Source organism: Bidens hawaiensis, unplaced genomic scaffold, assembly GCF_021521415.1.
Source record: "Bidens hawaiensis isolate Kalapana, Puna unplaced genomic scaffold, B.hawaiensis_p1.1 tig00000832_1, whole genome shotgun sequence".
Taxonomy (NCBI): Eukaryota; Viridiplantae; Streptophyta; class Magnoliopsida; order Asterales; family Asteraceae; genus Bidens; species Bidens hawaiensis.
Window position 1 is genome coordinate 10,711 of NW_027491049.1, and position 20,341 is coordinate 31,051.

At 33.3% G+C, this 20,341-nt stretch overlaps 1 pseudogene across 1 annotated transcript; it reads left to right on the top strand.

The window, feature by feature from the left end:
* Window positions 1-4,952: 4,952 nt before the first annotated feature.
* LOC143543101 (beta-xylosidase/alpha-L-arabinofuranosidase 2-like) lies at window positions 4,953-16,795 on the top strand (annotated as a pseudogene). Its single transcript, XR_013137016.1, has 5 exons — window positions 4,953-5,565; window positions 8,137-8,424; window positions 8,518-8,687; window positions 12,718-13,580; window positions 16,241-16,795. The product of XR_013137016.1 is annotated as a beta-xylosidase/alpha-L-arabinofuranosidase 2-like (transcript).
* The last annotated feature ends 3,546 nt before the right edge of the window (window positions 16,796-20,341 follow it).

A 20,341-nucleotide genomic window follows, 5' to 3' on the forward strand; every position in this document is an offset into this window, starting at 1 on the left:
ATATCCTTAAGCTTCCGAAGTTCCTTAGCCATAGCCTAGTTGATACCTGTATCCTGCATAGAGCCAAGGTTAGTGTCTAAGGATATATGATTATACATCTTACCTCTCGGTTGATTGAACGTTGGCATCCTAGATGTGTAGCCAAGATAAGAAGCATCTGCCATGGTAGTTGGTCCTCCAGAGGCAATGGTCTGCATGGGGATGATGTCTCCTTCATGGACCTCTGAGGATCTTTGATGTTGAAACCCTGAGGATCCTTGATTCTGCCAGAAGGATCCTTGAGGTTGGGAGCCGAAGGATCCTTGAGGATACAACCCAGAGAACCTGGCTGAAGGATGGAAGATCGTTGTTGAAGGAACGAGGATCCTTGAGTTTGTTGACCCGTGGACTCCGGTTGTAAGATAGATGATCCTGGTTAAAGGAACGAGGATCCCTGAGCTTGCTGACCCATGGACCCTTGTTGAAGGATGGATGATCCTTGCTGGAAAATGGAGGATCCTTGAGCATGTTGAGCCACGGATCCTGGAGTAGTGAGATCCAGCACCCTATGTGTTGTAAAACACTTATTTTCCGCACCTAATGGCTTAATTATCTAATAAATAATGGTTTGGATTGTTTTAACATGATCTTACAAAGTCTATATCTTTCGTAGGTTACGGTTTTAAAGAGAAAAAGAACCGGGGCTTTTCAAGACTTAAAAGGCCCTTTATGATCAATTTTGGAAGAACCAAGTGAAAGCCCGGCCCGAATCCATTTATGAGAAGTCCTGCATATGTTATTATATATTATAACATTAAAAAAAAAAAAGAAAACCCTAATCCCGATTGGAATCTACACAACAAGGAGAAAAGGAACAAAAATAAATAAATAAAAGCCTGTTGTTTGTTCTTGGACGGCTTGGAGAATTAATTGGTTGTCTCCTTTAAGGAGACACCATATAATTCCATTGTTTTGGTAAAGACTCACGTGGGAAGAAACAATATACAAGTATAATTCCATTTTTTATAGTGTCGATCGGAAACAGTAGCCCCCTTTTTGCAAGTTTGTTGAGCCTAAGGAAAAAGAAGTCAGCCAAGGAGGTCGGTGGACAGCAGCTCAGGGTCGTTTTTCATCACCTATCTCAGTTACAATTGATAGTATAACTCTTATAAACTTTACTTTCTTGTTAAAGGTTCATACTTGTTGATTTGATCTTTAAACTTGAATTGTTTTGCATTTGAATTAAGGATTGAGTTGTGCTTAATTGATATTGATTATTGAATGAGTTTAATTATGAATTGGTTGAGTTTTATGATGTTTACATAGTGTTTGTTGCTGTCCAAAAATTATGTTAGGCCAAACTTGTTAGTTCTACCTAGGTTAGATGAATATTATTAGGTTTTAGTGAGTTCTATGGATTGTTGATCATCATGACTTGATTTGTTAATGAAAGTTTTGTTTAACATTGAGTTAGGTTGTGTTTATTGGCTGTGTTTTTATTAATTATATTGATATTGATTATTGAATGAGTTTAATTATGAATTGGTTGAGTTTTATGATGTTTACATAGTGTTTGTTGCTGTCCAAAAATTATGTTAGGCCAAACTTGTTAGTTCTACCTAGGTTAGATGAATATTATTAGGTTTTAGTGAGTTCTATGGATTGTTGATCATCATGACTTGATTTGTTAATGAAAGTTTTGTTTAACATTGAGTTAGGTTGTGTTTATTGGCTGTGTTTTTATTAATTATACTCATATACCTCTTTCTTTGATTGATTGAATCGTTTTGATTGATTTTAGCTTGTTTGAACTCTTTACTTTGTGTTTAGAGATTGTTTGCGAGATGATCAACCGTAGGGTTTAAGTGGATATGTTAATTGATTAGATTCAGCAGGTAAGCACCTTCTTAGAGACCGAGAGGTGATAAGAAGTAAACTCGTCTCATAGCTTTTACTTGTTAGGATTAGGATCGCGGGTTTGGTTCTTGTCGGGTTTGGGTTTGTGAGCATTAGTTGATCTAGTTTAAGTTAAACTAAATTGTTCTTCTATCCTTGGTTGCGTAGTATTTGTCTCCATTAGGGTAGTGTGTCGGTGAGACCGAGAGGAGAGTCGACATTAGAACACTTTAACAACTCGTTTCCCGGTTTGTTCTTAAAATCAATTAAGTGTAAGTTAGAGTTTGTTGGTGAGACCGAGAGGTGATCTAGCTTCCTTGAGTGAACCTTAGTTGTGTCATCCTTATAAACCGGTGATATTCTTCAATCCATTATCTTATTATACCTTCAATATGATTCTTACCTAGGTAGACGTTTTCTCCGATTGCAGTTAAGTCTCTAAGTTTAATCAAGTGTTTAGTTAAGTTTAGTTAATTAATTTAGTTAAAGTAAGTTAGGTCAAGTAGTTAATTAGTAAAAATCATTTAAATATTCTTAGGTGAGTCTTGGTTAGGGTTAAGTATTAAAACGTTTTCGCGTGTCCTTGTGTTCGATACTCGGACTTCATTAGTGCTATACTATTAAGTGATCGGTAGACTTGCCGGTTTTGTGTGGTTTCTTTAGGAGTCTTGTTTAAAAAATTTGAAGCTTAGTTGTGAGTTATTTAGAAAGAGCATCATTATACACACATCAGATCCTCCGCTGGCCTCTTACTTTTCTTGAGATCTTCAATTTCACGTAGGATCCTCTGGTTGGTTTTGTTCTGCTGCTCCATGTATGCCTTAACCTGTGAAAACATAGCAGAAACATCATTGTTAGAGTTAACCACCGAAGTGGCAGCAATGGTTTTTGAGCTCTGGAAGATTGGTAGTTGCGTTTTGTTTCCAGCAGAAGTAGCCCTTGGTGCTCCAACAAGTGGAGGAGGCATTGGTAGTGTGGATCTCAGTGGGAGTGAAACTGATGAAGGCATGGTTGATGAAGCAGAAGATTGTTGAGAGGCCATTGATAGTGATATGGGTATGAAAGGTTGAATATTGATAATGTATTTTCTGGATTATAGCACCAATTGCCTCACGGTGGGCGCCAAATTGTTTTGGTCAAAAATTACTTAAGATCCAGTAACCAAATCTGTTATGTGAGGTTTAGTGCTAAGATATCAATAATGATTATATAGACGAAATAAGGTTGAAAACCGTGATTTGTTGCGAGGAAAAACCCCTTGATCTTGATTAGATCAAAGAAAAAAACCCCCGGGTGATGACAAATCGTCTATCACCACTATATTAATCAAGAAAATGAGAATACAAGGTTGGAGATTATGATCAATGAATACAAGATTGCTAAGTTTGTGTGTTCTGCTCTAGTTTGCTCTGAGTATTGATAGTGAACGTGTTGTGTATGCCTAATTGATCATAACCTCATTTAAATAGGAAAATAATAACTAAATCTCCTATTTTTAGCCACCAGTCAAGTCATTCATTCATTGTAATTGTTTCCTTCATTATCGACGCGGTTTGTTGACTTGATTGCGAGATTATAGGTTGGACTTAGTCACTAGCCGTTGTACATACCAAAAATATCAAGATAACAAAGGAAAATCGTTAATAAATAATAAGTACTGAGGATCATTGATCCTGACAAAATCTGCAACATATTATAAGGATAATGGATCCAGATTATATGCCAGGATAACATATCCAAAGTGTCAAATTTCCGTGCACTAACAACGATAACTGATTATTGTATAATAACCCACCCTTTTATATATATATATATATATATATATATATATATATATATATATATTAATCTATGGTTTATAACTTGTTAAACAATAAATCTAAACCGAGCTAGAGTACTTGGGCTTGACCGCCCGCACCCGTCTCTTCTTTTAACTTCAAATGATAACCTTGGCCAAGTCCTATGAACCCAACATAACCAACCCAAACCAGAAACAATTCTTCAAAAATATTCATTCTCTAAATCACTATAAATAAATCACTACGGCATCAGTCAACTTTTTCATGAACACCTTATCAAATCTAACAACAATGTTTTATTTTCTGTCTACTACCCACACTATCATGTGAAAACTGCAAATACCCAATTCTCAGTTGAAGACGCGCTTTCAAGCGAACTCAAATGGGGGGCCTATGTACTCACAAGTTAGATTTCATACACCAAAATGAATTCAATAACACCATGATGGCACCTTTCACTTAACATTGTCGGGCGGACCACCAAAGAACAGATTTCAACCAAGAGATGATAATGGGCATGTGAATTTCACATGTGCAAGAATTGGGAAATGCATAAATAATCAAAATGATGCACGTATATCATTGGTTTTAAAAGCGCACATTCGCATGTGAAATCATGCAAACCCATCCCATGAAAATCAACATGTGAGTGTTATTTTACAATGCATATTAAATTTTTATTTCGATAATGATGGATGTGAAACTAGAGAGCCGTTGGGAAAACTTATACTACACAATTCTAAAGGATCAACAACGATAAGGCTTGGTTGCAATTTTCCAATTGAAAAGTATGAGAAAATAATACCAAGAATCTTGTTTCTATAATATCTAGCTAACATATCCCTGAAGGATAATCCAATGCTCTTTATATTGACAGACAGTTCTCTCACTAATTCCTTAAATACACACATTTACATACATGAGTGTATATATAAATGCATACATATGTGTGTGTACGAGAGAGGATTTTACTTATATATCACTACATTATAAACCAATTTTTTTCATTCTTTTTATGATTTGAAATGTCATCCATCAATAATCATCGTCATATACACACATCCTTAATCTTGTCCAGTCCATCCATAGGATTAGTCGTTTGAATAAATGTTCAAAAACAATTGAAATATAAGATACTACATTTACCAAATTTCTTTTGTCAAAATTGCTATATATAGACATATAGTATTTACCATATTCTTGTGTCAAAAATTGCTATATATATTTCAATGTTTGTCCACGCGACATGAATTATGATCCGAAAAACATGAATAGTCAATCCACAAACACTCATGCTTACACGTAACACCACTCCTTACTGCTTAAGATCCCCTATAACATTGGTCTAGCTGCCTACAGGTACAACCCCACATTACAACTCTAGCCAATATGCAACACACACTTGTACAATTCTACCTATATAAACCCATTTCAACACCATGTTCTTATATTATCTTCTCTTTTTCCTTCCATCATGGTTCTTCATGAAAGACCAGGCATCCTTTTACTTGTACTTTTCATTTTTATCTCGAATTTCTTGTGCATATCGTCTCAATATACTCCTAGTTACGCCTGTGACATTGATCGAAATCCGAGCTTAAAGGAATTTGCATTTTGTAATACTTCGCTCGATGTGAGAACGAGGGTCAATGATTTGATTAAGAGGATGACATTACACGAAAAGGCGGGGAGTATAGTGAGTGTGGCGGATAAGATTGACCGCCTTGGGATACCTTCCTACGGGTGGTGGTCAGAGGCTTTGCACGGTGTTTCTGACACCGGACCGGCTACTTGGTTCAATAAAACTGTTGTACCTGGAGCCACTAGCTACCCTCAAGTCATCCTCACTGCAGCCTCGTTCAATGAATCGTTATTCTATACCATAGCAAAGGTGCATACATAATACATTTGTTTAAAGAAATTCCAAGACTACCTATAGTTTTTAAAAATACACAAAATGGCCATTCAAGAATCGTTCGGTCACCGTTTCTTCACCTGCCATCCGCCAAACTTAAAATCCATAGAATCCAGCGATTTGCTTATATTTGTCAAGGCTATCATAATTTGTGAGGACCGATCAAACTATTAGTGAGAACCTACCAAGCTATTAGTAAGGACTGACTAAACTATTTGTACGGACCGGACCAACGGAATTTGTATTTGTTAATACTATTAGTTTTCAACATTTTATGAAAATTGCAAGTTATAAAAATAAAATATTCTTATATATAATAATAATATAATAAACTCTAAAGTTATAATAAAATCTATATTACAAATTATAACGTTAAAAAAAATTGTTATAAAAATAACATGAATTTTTATATAACTTATTTTTTAAATTTATAAAATTTGTTATACAAAACTTATATCATGTTACAATAATAATAATAAGGCTAGAATTTAAAATGTGATTTTATTTAAATCGTTTTATGATAAGTTAGAATTTAAATTATAACATTATTGTAACATGTTATAAGTTTTATTAATTTAAATACACTTTATACAAAATTAATTTTTAAAATTCTTTTATATTATAACCAGTTTTTATCCCCCGTATTATGGGGGTTGTTTTATATTATTTGTTTTTAATATTTATCTATTTTTTGAATTTTTATATTTTTTATTGTATGAACGTTAATAATATACTTATAGTTTGATGATAAATTGTTTCACAAATAAATGAGATCTTATAGCTCGGTTTAAAAGTTATATGGGTTTGAAGACCCAAGACCCATTTATTTTTTTACTATAAAATTGGTTTTTTATTTATGAATAATATATATCTTTTTTTTAATAAATCATATATTAATATTTAGTATATCCTTACTTTATAGGATTTTTATATCAAATATTTGGTTAGATTAGTTTTTAATTTAATGAGATGTTATAACCCGTTTAAGATATATCTGGGTTTGATGAAACTCATACACGTGAATTCGGGTCAAATACATGGGAAGCCTCCATTTAAAAATCAAGCAAATCTGGTGACTCCAAAAAAAGGGGAGCGGCAACATTGCGACACGTAGGATTTTTATGTTTTCAATTATATATATTATTACGGGGGTTGTTTTATATCGTTTGTTCTAATATTTATTTATTTTATAAATTTATATATTTTTATTGTATTAAAGTTAATAATATACTTATGATTTGATGATAAATTGTTTCAGAAATAAATGAGATGTTATAACCAGGTTTAAAAGTTATATGGTTTTGATGAGACCCAAGACCCGTTTATTTTTTTTACTATAAAATTGGTTTTTTAATTATAAATAATATTTATGAAAGTTAATAATATACTTATGGTTTGATGAGACCCAATGCCCGTTTATTTTTTTTACTATCAAATTGGCTTTTTAATTTAAATAATATATATATATATATATATATATATATATATAAAATAAATAAGATATTAATTTTTATTATATCCTATTTTATAGGATATTTACATCAATAATTTGGTGAGAATAATTTTTAATTTAATGAGATGTTATAACCCGTTTAAGGAATATCTGGGTTTGATAAGACCCATACCCATGAATTCGGGTCAAATGCATGAGAAAACTCCATTTATAAATCAAGCAAATCTGGTGACTCCAAAAAAAGGGGAGCGATCACATTGCAACACGTAGGATTTTTATGTCTTTGTATATATATATTATAGATAGATAAATAGATGTTATAATAAACTTAAAAAGTTGTTATATAAAGTTTATTTTTATATTTATAAGTTGTTATTTTCATATTAAAATGTTTTAAACAAATAATATTAATTACAAATTCAGTCAATCCGTTCAAATTTGTCGATCCATACAAATAGCTTGGTCGGTCCTCACTAATGGTTTGATCGGTCCTCGTAAATTCCGGCGACACCACAAATATGAATAAATGACTAGATTCTATTGGTTTTAAGTTTGGGCAGATGACATGTGAAGAACCCACAATCTTGACTATTCTGAATGTCCAATTAAGGTATTTTTTTTTAAACCATGACCAATTTCAAAATCCCTTCGGTCAAAATGATATTTTTGGGATTTTTTTGTGAAGTATTCAAGTTTCATTCAACGATTTATTTACTGCGGCATCATGGTTACGTAATACATAGTGCCAACTCTATGATGACATAATAAGCAACTTCTATTTATTTATTTATTTATATTTTTATATATGGATACTTTCAAAATATCAGGTTGACATGAGTAATTTTTTGTTAAAATTTTATTTTCTTTTGTTTTTCCCTTTCCAATTTTCATTTAATTCAGTTCTTATGTAGTTATATAATATTAACTAATTAAAAATTGGTAACAAACATAGATACCTTAAATGGTATAATTGGTTTTACACAATTGACATGCCACCTCATCATCAAACACGTTTGAAATTGGTAACCAAAGTTAAAAATTGTAAACTTGACATTTTCCCATATTTTAAAATCTGATTATCTGCTTCCACATAGGTTGTTTCGGATGAAGCTAGAGCAATGTACAATGCAGGTGTCGCAGGACTAACATTTTGGTCACCAAATGTGAACATCTTCCGAGATCCAAGATGGGGAAGAGGGCAAGAAACACCCGGAGAAGATCCGGTCCTAACCAGCCGATACGGAGTAGCTTATGTTAAAGGTTTACAAGAAACTGGTGACCAAAATAAAGACCGACTCAAAGTTGGAGCTTGCTGTAAACATTACACCGCTTATGATCTTGATAACTGGACTAGTGTCGACCGGTTCCATTTCAATGCAGTTGTATGTTTATTTAGTTATGTTCACAACCTTCCTATAAAGATTCATTGACAAAGGTAGTGACATCTTTTTTAATTATTGTTTTGTGCTTTTAAGGTAACGAAGCAAGATTTGGAGGATACATATAACCCTCCATTTAAAAGTTGCGTTTTTGATGCAAATGTGGCAAGTGTTATGTGTTCTTTCAATAAACTTAATGGCAAACCTACTTGTGGCGATAAAGAGCTTTTGCAAGATACAGTTCGAGGTGAATGGAAACTCAACGGGTAAATTTTTTATATAGAAAACTTCAATTTATAAGTAGTCCGCAACAACGTTGCTTGTGTCACAAAGCAAACTCCATTGAATTTTTCACCAAACTTAACTAGGTTTATAACAAACTCTAAGCCCTACTGAGTTTGATAGTCATCAAAGCGAACTTAGTTTGCTTAAAGGGGTAGCAAACTACCTAAAAAAACCTTAAAAACACAACTAGAAGTCCAGAGTACGAGTCTAGTCCCTAAGCCAACTACTAAGCTGTTGTTTGTTTTTCTAAAAAGTAGGTCTGCGCAAACTCTTTTGTCTAGGTATGGAAATGGGTCAGGTTTGGGACGGGTTTAGGTATTCCCAAACCCATACCCGATTAGTAAAGATTGTCCCAAATCCATCAGGTATTTATCGGGTAATTACCCATCGGGTTTTAGGTTTCTTATTGAATTTTAGATAACTAAATGTCGGGATGTTACGCCAAAATAAAAATGCATGATTTCAAAATCACACAATTCATGTTAGTGTGTGAATTTGATGTAAATTTGAATTTCTTATGATCAGACAATTATAATATATAGTTGTTACTAGATACATGTCCATATATGATTTATCGGATATTATTATCATAGATTTATTAAAACTTATTTATCTGTATTACATATAAATATATATATATAAAAAGTTATGTTGGGTACATCGGGTATATAATCAGGTAATTGGGTCAATGTTACCGGGTAATCGGGTATATTACAAAGCCCAAACCCACGAAAAATTTCAAAACTAATCCCAAACTCTAATGGGTCGGGTATTACATGTCCCATTTATGTCGGGTTTCGGGTTTTCCTATCGGGTTCGAGTTTCACTGTCATCCCTGCTTTTGTCTGTGCCAGGCAGACAGTGTTGTCTAGACTGTTTGTTTTTTCGAAGACGTTTCATTAAAAAAAATCCGCGCGAACTCTTCTTGGTGCAAAATTGGTTCATCTACTTCTAAGATTTTCTAAGGTCTGTAGAGGGATAAACACCACCACCTACCAACACCCCACTGTCCACCATCCACCACCGTCCACCACCCACTGTCTGCCACAACCACTTACCAACACACATTGTCCACTACAACCACCCACCGTCCGCCACCACTGTCCACCACCACCACCATCGCTTTCTAATACCACCACCACCACAACCCACCATCTGCCGCCACCACCGCCTTCCACCACCACCATGGTCCACTACTACCACCACCCACTACCATCGTTCATACACCACCACCAACTTATTTTAGCAGTCTATAGACGTTAAAAAAAACAAAACAATCTTCTTGAATACTACATAGGTTTAGTACATCTCTTCTTCTACAAATGTATGCAGATGTGGTTCACAGACTACAGACGTTTACCTCTGAAAAAAAGGCTCGTAAGGCTAAGAGGTATACACCCCTGAACACCATTTTTCTCACTCGTCACGTCCGCATCACTTCAGCTTTTCCCTCATCATTTAACATCGCCCTTCAACATCCTTCAACTTAAGATATACACGGTTTTTTGTTCTCCGTCATTCTCAATTTCCTATTTTACTTTTGTATTTAATACAACTTTTCATATTTAAGGCATATATTTGAAATTATAATGCTATAAATTATCTAGTCTATAATTTTTAAAAAGATATATACAAATCATAAACTATAGGTCGAAAGAAAATTAATAATCTTTATTTGATTTTTCTAAGTCTAATAATAGTTATTACATATGTTAATATCCTTAATTAAATTAAAGCCAATAACAAATAAAAAATAAATAAAACAAAACTATATAAAACCTAGACCCAAAACAAAACTATATTTTATCTTCTTCGTGTTCAACCTAAACAAGACACCATCAACAACCCACCACCACCCTTTTCTTCAAACAACTTCTCAAGCAATTTCAGGCATCAATCTAGCCACCCCTAGTTCCAACCAAAAAGAAAAAGAAAAAAAAAAGAATTGATTCATTCTTGCGTGACACGACTAACCGTTGTCAGTCTCCTCAGGTCACTCGTGACCAATTTAGGGGGGGGGGTGCTCCTGCGTGACCCATCGTGTGAAGGGTGTCGCCTAACCTTCCACATCAAACCCCTCACCGGTGTGAGGGGTGTATATCGGTGAGCCTAATACAAATAAGTTTTCAATAGGCACATTGTGTAATATATTTAATTAAGGGAGAGGCAAACGCTGTGTTCCCAAGTTCATTTATGAAAAGAAAGACAAGGAAAAGAAAGTTTTTTCTCCTTATCTTTTGATATCTCCTACTGTGTTCCAGAGTCTCATTTAACAAGGGGAGGGGAGCGGAAGGAAATTAGGAGAGAAAAGAAAGGAGATAGAAAAGTTTTTTTTTTGTGTTCCCGAGTTTAATGAGAAGGAAAGGAAAATCAAGGATTTTACATATTTCATGTGTTCCCGAGTTGAGAGGAAAAGAAAAGAAAGTTATAGTTTTATTATCATACCCTTTAAGTAAAACTAAAATAAAATTTGTTTTAAGGGTAAGTTAGTAATGAAAAGATTTTCGCTCCTAATCTCTCCAATTTGAGAGGATGATTATATGTTTAAATTTTCTAGTATTTTCCCTTCACTCTCCTCCCATTCTCTCCTTAAAAAATCTTTGGAACATGATATTTTAACATTTTCTCCTCCTTTCCCTCCCCTCCCATCGTTAAATGAGACTCTAGAAGTGTTACTCTTCAACTTATTTTTCGTCTAAATCTTTCCAATTTGAAAAGATACAAATTCTTTTATTTTACTCATCATTTTCTCTTATCTCCCCTCATTTTCTTTCTTTTAATAAAACTCGGGAACACCTCTTTTAAATTTTCCTTTCTTAAATGAAACTCGGGAATACAACATATTTTTTTCATCCCTCCTTTTCCTTCTCTTTCCTCAGTTAAATGAAACTCGGGAACACAATAAAAAGATATATCACTAAAGTCACATGAGTTGTATGATATGAGAAATATGGTCAAATGATCAAGTTGTATGGCTACTATATTGACAAATCATATATGCCATAATGTTTATATGGATTATACGAGTGGTGTTGGTCAGTGGAGAAGCTTGGGCTTAGTTACGGGGGTGATCGAAGTTACGGACTCAAAAATTTCTGGGTCGACGATTCGGTTCGTGTCGGTGATTCGGGTCGGGTCGGATCAAACAATATGACATCTATATATCTAATTTTTCTTCATTTATTCAAACAATTGTTCTTACAACAAAAAAACAAAATAGTATTTTAACTAACAAAGACATAAAATATTCATGATGATGCGAGAGGAAGGGTGAGTAAGGATAAACAAATTCGGTATTGATACCGGTACCGGTACCGAAATCGGTACAGATTTGGTACCGTCGGTACAAATAAATACCAAAGTTTTGAGTTTTGGTATCGGTATATCTTAAATTTTACCTTCAATACCGGTATCGAACCGAATATGCTGGCACCGGTACAGTACCGATCTCATCCCTAAGGGTGAATACGTAGAAGAAGAATTGCAAAGACTTAAAATATTCATAAAAACAAATCTTTTACTATTCGACTACTATTTTGTAACTTTTGTTTATAAATATTGCAAGGTTTTAGAAAAAAAACAAACGATGGGGTATTATATTAAAAAATCAAAATCAGTAGTGACTGGTAGCATTTTGGAAAAATACATCGGGGGGTGACCGCGTTTAATACCTATAAAAATTTTCGAGAAAAATCGCGAAATTTACCCTACTAATGAAGAAAACGGCAGTGACCGGGGCCACCCCCGGTCCCCACATAGCTTCGCCCCGGTGTTGGTCGTATGGCGTTCTATATTGACTAATCATATGTACCATAATGTTTATAAGAGTGGTGTTCGTTCGTTCTAATAGACGTGCTGTATGATGTATTATACTAACAAAGAAATGACTGATGCGATGGCACAAACCAATGATAGTGTCATATGGCCGTATAACAATTTTTGCGATTGTCCTACTTCCTATATGATGACAAATGATACATATTTAGCAGTACTGACACATCTTTGTTACAGATATATTAGCTCGGATTGTGATTCATTAGAAGTCATGATGAAAGACCAAAAATGGGCTAAAACACCCGAAGAAGTTGCAGCGGATGCACTAAACGCAGGGTTGGATCTCAACTGCGGAGATTCCTTAAAAAATTTCACTGAAAAAGCTGTAAAAAGAGGCTTGGTAAGAGAATCGGCCGTCGATCGAGCGGTCACAAATAACTTCATAACCCTTATGAGGCTCGGGTTCTTTGATGGTAACCCAAACAAACAAATATTCGGAAAGTTAGGCAAACAAGATATATGCACACAAGCTAACCAAGACTTAGCCCGTGAAGCGGCCCGACAAGGGATCGTGTTGCTTAAAAACAGTTTAGGGTCGTTACCACTTGTCCCGAGTGACATCAAGACTCTAGCGGTTATCGGGCCGAATGCAAATGCAACAAAAGCGATGATTGGAAACTACGCGGGGGTCCCATGCAAATACACAACTCCTCTACAGGGGCTCTCGGAGGCGGTTCAAACTGTGTACGAGCCGGGGTGCACCGACGTGAAGTGTGCGTCAACTCATTTGTTTGAAAAGGCTAAGACTGCGGCTGCAAACGCTGATGCGGTGGTTCTAGTCATGGGGACTGACTTGTCCATAGAGCATGAGGCTTTGGATAGGATTGAAATAGATCTTCCGGGAGAACAAAATCTTCTTGTGTCCAAGGTTGCGTATTCGGCTAGAGGACCTGTGATTCTTGCGATAATGTCGGGTTGCGGAATGGATGTTACGTTCGCTAAATGTAACCCAAAAATTAGTAGTATTTTGTGGATGGGTTTGCCTGGGCAAGAAGGTGGTGGTGCTCTAGCTGATGTTGTTTATGGTCGTTATAATCCTGGTAGTAGTCGTAAAGTGTCAAAAAAAATTAAATAATCTGAATCGATATCTGAATGTTAATTATCTGAATCGATACCGATTCTGAAAATCCCGATCCCGAAAATTCGAAATATTTAGTACCGGTACCGAAATGTTCGGTTCGGTACTGGTACGATACCGGCATTACGTGCAAACTTCGGAAAATCCCGGTACCCGTACCGAACTGTACCGGTACCGTACCAATACCGAAACTAAAAACTTGGTACCGATTCAATATTGATGGTACCAAATCAGTATTGAATTCAAATTCAATACCGGTACCAAAAATGCTCATTCCCTACCATAGATCATTAAAGTTATAAAAATGGCTGCTTGACTCTATCTCTTGTTTCCAAAGTAATAAATTTGACAAGGAAAAATACAAAATCGACTTTTAACATTTCTAATTTTACCAAAGGTTATATTGACCAAATGAAAAATTGTGATTTATTTTGTGGTGGTGGCATTTTCTTTGCCCTCACAAGTTCTTTAAAAAATAGTACTTTAATAGTTATAAGTTTTTTCATATTTAAGATAGCTAAGTTTTTCTAACATTAAATTTTTAATTATTTTAAAATATAAGTTGTAAAAAATTTAAAAAGTTAATTTTTGTAGTATTTTAAAAATTAAGTTATCATTGTTTAAGTTTTTAAAATTATGTTTTAATAATTTGAAGTTTCACAATATTTTTGAAATAAAAAAAGAGTTTTTGAGTATAAAGGTGTTTAGTAAAATTAAAGGTTAAAAACTGTTTTGGTTTTTAGTGGGAATTAACTTTTGGAATAATTTTTAGTATAAAGGCGTTTAGTAAACTTAATAGTTTTGAGTATGAGTGAAGTTTTTTATAACGTAACAGTAATTTAGGGTGTTGTAAGTATAGGAGAAAGAACTGCAGTGATCTTTTTGTATATTTGAAAAATTACTGTTTTTTCTATATAATTTTTTAATATAATTTGAAAACGACCGTGAGTGAAGAAAAAAGAAATTGTAATGATAAATGTATAAAAAAGTATTATTTAATTGAGAAGATAGAAAATGTAATAATTTTTATTGTAATTTCATATTTGTAAATAGAGGATTGAATGTGAATGCTCTTATAACATTCTCATCATATCATGTAAAAGTATGTGAGGAAAGTTTGTAAAGTATATGTTGGTTAGGTGATTGTAAGTGTAAATTATAGGATGGAGAGAAAAAATGTAGTGATTCTTTTATAAATTTTAGGAAAAAAAAGTTTGTCCATATTTAGTTTTAATTTTTTTTTTGAATTGATTGTAAGTAAGTATAGAGAAAACTGTATTTATAAATGTATAAAAAAATATTATTTAATTGAGTACAAAAGAAAAATATAATGTTTTTTAGGTAAAGTTAAAATACAAAGAAAGAAAAAAAAATGAGAAGTGTGAGAAGTATTTGTGACCACACATAAAAATCCTTTAAAAATAAATTCAAAAAATAATAATAACAATAAAAAACATAACTCAAAATATAAATAAAAAACGAAAAAAATTAAAAAACTAAAATGTTTCTACAGTCATTCCTGTTTAAAAAAGTACAAAAAAAATAAAAAATAAAAAAATTTGACGAAAAGAAATAATGTCGAGATCAAAGACACAATAACGAAAATGAACAAAAGACACAATTATAACTAAAAAAAGTCACAATAGATCGCAAAATATAACATAATGTCGAACACAATATAGTACAATGTTAAGTAATATAACCCTGTATAAAGAAAACAAAACACAATGTCAAGGAAAAAGAAACAATTAATAACGAAAATAAACATAAAACACAATGATAAATAAAAAGACACGACGACCTTTTGAACTTAACAATGTATTTTTTATGAGAACGAGAAAGACGGTAGAAACTTTTTTGTGTTTTTAGTTTTATTTTTTAATAAATTTTGAGCTATGATTTATTTATTTATATGTGTAATTTTTTTTGAGGGGTTTTCTTATGTGGCTAAAAATCATTTTCATTTTTGTTTCTCTTTATAAAATAATGTGACCCATGCTTTTCATTAGAGAGAATGAGCACTCGTGGATAGTATCCATACATTGACCAATCCTACATCGTTATTTCATATCTACCCTCGAGTACCCACAAACCACCAAATAATTACTGGCAACACCCACAAGTACCCTCAAATTTTATATGTAATAAATTGATTATTAATTGGTGTTTTTAGTTCTTCAAATGTATCTAAAAATAGTATATTCACTATAAACATTTGTCATAAATTGTACTTTGATAATCTACCTATATAGATAGAGATGAGTTTGCTATATGATAAGAAACCATGAAACCTATCCAAACAAATGCCCCTGCCCCGTATAGGTAGGGATGACAATGATCTTTTAAATATTATATATCTTTGTTTTTCATTTGTGACCGAACGTTATTGGATACTTGGACTTAAGTGTAAGTAGGCACAATTCTCTCTTCATACGCTTACGTGGACAAAGTAAATTTTCTTTCTAGAGTAGCTTTTAATTAATTATTTTTTATTTCTCCTAAAGATATAAATCTTATGATAAATGGATTATATTAAAGGATTTAGTTAAAACATTACGGTCAATGTTATATATGCAAAGAAGTCTAACTAACCTACCATTGTTTTTCCTAACACACTTGTAGGTGGAAGATTACCGATGACCTGGTACCCACGATCATATGCAGACAGCGTTTCCATGACCAACATGAACATGCGAGCCGACTCAGCAACCGGCTATCCCGGCCGAAGCTACCGCTTCTATCGAGGCGAAACCGTTTACCCCATTCGGATACGGACTTAGCTACACATTATACGTCCATCACCTCATCAAAGCACCCTCATACTTATCAGTTCCCATAACCAAAGCCCATACTTTCTTTAATTCGACAAATGACGTTTGTAATGGTTTAACATTCAACGCGGATATCATGGTTACCAATACTGGAAAAATGACCGGAAGCCATACCATTTTGTTGTTCTCGTACCCGCCTCAAGTGATCCACGACTCCCCTCATAAACAACTTTTGGATTTCAAGAGAGTGCGGTTGGGGCCATGGGAGCGTGCTTCGGTGAACTTCACGATTGATGTTTGCAACCAGATGAGTGTGGTGGATAAAGATGGGACTAGGAAGGTTGCATTAGGACGACATGTGCTTCAAATAGGAGACCTTAAACATTATATAAGTCTCAAGAATTGATTTGTATCAAGGACATGAGGGTTTGTTTCGAAGGGTGTTGTTTTGGTAAAAATGACACTAATAGCCACGGGATCATGGGTACACAAGAAAATAAGGGTGATGAATGTGTGATGTCGAAACTAATAATCTGTTTAAGATTATTTATTTATTCGAGGGAATTGTACCTAAAACTTGTTGGAAATACAAATTGATAAAATACTAATGAATCGTGTGTGTTTTGTGTGATTTAATGTATGAACATATGAAACTCGTGACGGCCCAATCAATTTGAGGGCATGAAGTAAATGAAAAAAGCAAGGCCCTTACACAGGTTGAAGAGATGAATTACAGAATTTGTAACTTTTAACTTTGAAATTTATCAACCGATTGTCATGTTTTATATATAAAATTACAAAATTTAAAATTTTGTTTTAAAAAAGGAGTTCGATTTATAATACAAATAAAAAAGAATGATTTATAGTTTCCAACTTTCTTTTCTTTTCTCAACAGTAGAGAGTAGTTATATACATGAGGAAATATTAGAAGTTAACAAAGTGAATATAAACAACAAAAAGACTTGCAACCTAAGAGGCTGGAACCTCAGTTGAATGAAAAGCCTTTTGAATGTTGAAGCCTTGAATTCTAACCGATGGGGCAACATCTGGTTGTGGTTTTTTTTTTTTTCAGTTATAAGATTTTAATATGTTTTTTTGACATATATATACATATATTTAAACATTTTAAACAATGTTTTATTTATTCGAGAGGCCTCAAGCTCTAGCTTCACCCAACAATATTGTTAGGCCAGCTCTATATGAAACAATGACCTTGGTTTATTGATAAACTTGTTGATTTGTTCACTGAATACAATAGATACATATATACAAGTTTAGGCAAATGTTTGAAACGTTGTTATCCAAAAGAAACCGTCACAACCGTTTTTGTGGATAACCCCGTTGTTTAAGGTGCTGCTAAACATACTCATTTTCTTTACTTTAACTAAACATAACCCATTCCTCGAGTTTTATATTAATATAGTTTAAACTTTTTTGTTTTTTCTTTGCCATTTTGTTATCTTTTATTTATTTTTGTTACTAAAAAGAATCTATTTTCTTAAATAACTTTTCCCCTTTTTTATTGTATGTTATATAAAACATTTTTTTAGTTTTCAAAAATAACCATAATTTTTTTTTTGAAAAAATTTGTTATTTTTATATCAAAATGTTTTTTAAAGTGTTTTTTTTTTTTAATTTTTGATTTAGCTTACCTTTAAAAAAACGTATTGTTTATTAATAAATAAAAAAGATTAAATAACATACAACTTGATTAACAAATTGGTTCTTTTCTCATATGACATTACTTTGATGCACCTGAACATAACAAAATATTAAATTGATTTTTGTTATAAGGCAGGAAACATGTGACACATAGAAAGTTCAGAAATGAGGTATGAAAGTAAGAAAGAGTGATACGTTTAGCCTAACCTTTAAATCACCACACTTATAGAAAAGTTTAATATGTCACTGAAAATAATTGCAAACATAATACAAATATAATATGTCTAATAATGTTAAGTTTATATCTATCATCATACCCTAAACTTAGCAAAGGGCGTATATATGACTTTGGTGATGCATTTGCTTCCGTAACTTCTTCAAAGATTGGTTGAAAATCAAATCTCCTTATTTTCCCAAACTCTTTTGCTCCCTTCTCGTCTTGCCTATGCATAGTGCATAATTACATTCAGTTTTGTTGTATAACTCGTTTATGCCTCGTGTTTCTTTAGAACTGCTGCACTTTCCTTCACCATGTTGACGAGAACATCAAGATATTTGATGTAGATGACTCGCCACATGTCCGTGTCTTCAATCTCCCTTCCCATGTTTGAAGCAACAAGCCCTAATAGATTATAATCTGTCACAAACTTATAGCCTCCTTTGACTTTAACCCAGGGCCGACCCAACTATTTTGGTGGCCCTAAGCGAATAAAAAATCAAAGCCTTTTATAAAAAATTGGATTTGTACTTTTCAATTATTAGCTCATCTTGCTTCACATTTAATTAAATGAATAAGTTAAATACAAAACTAAAGTAGTCTCATTTCTCGTTTGAGCACTCAATTTTATAAGATAAGCTTGACAATGTTTGATTTTTTTGGTTAAAAAAGCACTAATCAAAATACAAAAGTGTTAAAACACAACATTAAGATAATTTGATTGCAGATACTGAAAAAAAATGGTGGACAACGTAAGGATATTTTCAACATGAGCATTTACAACCATAATGCTCATAGTCATCATAACTGAAAAAACCCGGGATGCATTATGATTGATATGACTTGAATTGTTATATACTCTTTAACACATGAGTGAAAATCATTATGAGATGAGATATCACAAGATTACTTTAAACGTTTAAGCTTTATATCATCAACAGATTATCAGTACAAAGGATATGACAGATTACCGCATCAACAACTAGATATATTGAATGGATATGGCTCTTTATATAGAGGAAACATATACGCCTGGATAAGTGACATATACAGCGTATATGCACTTATACGGCGTATAACATATACGTCGTATATGTAGTTATACGTCTGTATAGGTACATATGCGCCTTACATGGATTACATACTTCCTAATCTGTTTAACATACAAAATACAAGATCCTAGCATTAGACATCTAGCACTAGACATTATGTTCTAACAAACTCCCCATTGGATATTTCTAGGTCTTGATTGTCTTGATCTTCAATCTTTCATACCAAACACCCTATCCCTGTATTGTTTACATGTTTCATCAAACGAGGGCTTGGTAGAATATCCCTGAGGCGTCGATCTTGAAACACCAACATGCATAAACTTGAATATGTTCCAAGAAGCTGTGACATTCGCGACAAAACGAGGTACACTATATTCATTGCGTAACAAGTAAACGATAAATCGGTTAATTCGTAGTGTTTAAACGAGTAACCGACCTATACTAATTATGACCCGTATACATACTGAGGGGTCATATACGAGTTATATATATGTTATAGAGGCTAACATATTGATATTTAGGCCCCAGTACGTTTAAAACTCTTTAAACGAAAAAGGTTTCGTTTATCGATACGCTATAAGCTTAAACGCAATCGTTAATATCAAAACAAGCATTGTAGCATCCGTTAAGCCGAAAAAGATTTATAAAACACTTATATGACATGTTCTAAGCAATCCGTGAAAATATTTTGGAATTTTACAACGAGTCAGTACGTTTTTCTTATTTTACAAAAATAAGCTGAAAAACACTCGTTTTTGCGCTATTTCTCACACCCGAATTAATTTTCTTGCGAAAAACCGAACCCGAACTAAATTTGAAGTGGGCTTTTCATTTTTGGGCTTGTATAATCAGAATTAATGGCCAAAACAGCCCATTATGGGCCATCCTTGGTTCCGATCGGAACATCCCACCATACTTCACATTTTTTTATATAACTTACACCTTAAGCTTTATTATTCATTCTAACTCATAAAATTTGAAGTCCAAGCAGCTGCAAAGTAGAACTCCAGAAACTTTCAAA